We start from the raw sequence: 2,394 nt of genomic DNA, 5'->3' as shown, positions 1-2,394 counted from the left end.
TTTCCACAGGGATCCCTTCAGAGTACATTTTTATATAAAACAATCAGGACTCCAAAATGAAGATTTTTAAAATGTATTTAATAATGGCAAATCAGATTAGAAAATCCAGCCAGAAAAAATTCACAGCCTGTTTATAAAATACACATTAACCAGCCATTGTCTCTTTCCTAAAACTAAGTCACAAGACTAGAACCCTTGAATGATCCATTCCCCAGCTTCCCTCTGTACCTTGCTCAGTCACTCAGTCATGCCTGACTCTTTGTGACCCCATGGACTATAGCCTGCCAGGCTCCTTCCTCTGTGTGCCTTATATTCTGTCAATAAAGATATCACTCTATTCAAGTAGCTATAGCAACCACCTGGGATCCATTTTCTAGAAAAATTACCCTGGGACTAATGGAACCCAGATCCCATCTGTTATTATTCTTGGATTAAGTAAATTATACTCAGCTCTTCCCATTCCCTGAAATGGTGAGGACATTTTCCCCCCATCCAGTTATAATATCCCACAAGTGAATTTTTTTTTCTCCTGTCCATTTCAAAAAAGTCCAAAGGTGAGCTAATTTTCCCCCTACATTCCTAGATTGCTGGTGGTCTGTTGTAGTTGGCCTGTAAATGATAGGGTCACTTCAGTTCATTTCAGTCATTCAGCCGTGTCCAACTCTTTGCATCCCCATGGACTGGAGCACGCCAGGACTCCCTGTCCATCACCAAATCCCGGAGTCTACTCAAACTAATGTCCATGAGTCGGTGATGCCATCCAACCGTATCATCCTCTGTCATCACCTTCTCCTTCTGCCTTAGATCTTTCCCAGCATCAGGGTCTCTTCAAAGGAGTCAGTTCTTCGCATCAGGTGACCAAAATATTGGAGTTTCAGCTTCAGCATCAGTCCTTCCAAAGAACAACCAGGATTGATCTCCTTTAGAATGGACTGGTTGAATCTCCTTGCAGTCCAAGGGACTCTCAATAGTCTTCTCCAACACCACAGTTCAAAAGCATCAATTCTTTGGCACTCAGCTTTCTTTACAGTCCAATTCTCACATCCATACATAACCACTGGAAAATCCATGGCCTTGACTAGACAGACCTTTGTTGGCAAAGTAATGTCTCTGCTTTTTAATATGCTGTCTAGGTTGGTCATAACTTCTCTTCCAAGGGGCAAGTGTCTTTTAATTTCATGGCTACAGCCACCATCTGCAGTGACTTTGGAGCCCCCAAAAATAAAGTCTGTCACTGTTTCCACTGTTTCCCCATCTATTTTCTGTGAAGCAATGGGACCAGATGCCATGATCTTAGTTTTCTGAATGTTGAGTTTTAAGCCAACTTTTTCACTCTCTTCTTTCACTTTCATCAAGAGGCTCTTTAGTTCTTCGCTTTCTGCCATAAGTGAGGTGTCAACTGCATATGTGAGGTTATTGATATTCCTCCCAGCAATCTTGATTCCAGCTTGTGCTTCATCCATTCCAGCATTTCTCATGTTGTACTCTGCATATAAGTTTAATAAGCAGGGTGACAATATACAGTTTTGACGTATTCCTTTAATGATTTGGAACCAGTCAGTTGTTCCATGTGTGGTTCTAACTCTTGCTTCTTGACCTGCATACAGATTTCTCAGGAGGAAGGTCAGGTGGTCTGTTATTCCCATCTCTTTAAGAATTTTAAACTGTTTGTTGTGATCCACACAGTCAAAGTTCAAATGATAGGGTGAATATCTACAATTGAAGAAAACAAGCCTAGATATTTGTGAATCTAGGACATCTGTCATTTGTGATGCCAAATGAGTTGACAATCACAATCTGGGAATTAGAGGCTTAGACTGCAAGTGGGCAGAAACACGGTGGTTGTCCCACTCTTGAGTACCCAGGTCATTTATCTCAAGAAGATAAAAGTGTTCTAAGCCTAGAAATGTGACAGTAGAAGATTTAGCTACAGAATGGAACCAGAGATGAACTTGAAACAAGTGTCTGTGACCTAAGTGCTTGCATTTGGAATTGGTTTGAGACAGTCTAAAACTTACCCCCAAGATCACTAAAGAGAGAAAGAGAGAGAGCGTGTGCCCATTGAGGCTGAGAACTATCCTCAAATGAATGCTTGTTGGCAGCCAATATTGACTTTCATCCAGTCCTCAATTTTGCATACTGCTTCACGCCCCCCAAGCCAGAACAGGATGTGGGGGCTCTTACTATTACTGCAGTTTTAAAATTATAGGGAGAAAAAATAAATAAATAAAAAATAAAATAAAATAAAATTATAGGGAGAATGTGATACTGGAAATAGGATTCTATGTCTTCCCCTGATTTGTAACTCAGCGTATTCCCAACCTCTAGAAGCCTTTATACTTCCAGAACTCATACTTTGAAAAAATTCCACAGAAAATTTTCACAGCCCTCAAG

The sequence above is a fragment of the Bison bison genome, unplaced genomic scaffold (assembly GCF_000754665.1).
Source record: "Bison bison bison isolate TAMUID 2011002044 unplaced genomic scaffold, Bison_UMD1.0 scf7180017847050, whole genome shotgun sequence".
Classification (NCBI taxonomy): domain Eukaryota; kingdom Metazoa; phylum Chordata; class Mammalia; order Artiodactyla; family Bovidae; genus Bison; species Bison bison.
Note: the sequence above shows the minus strand (reverse complement) of the source record.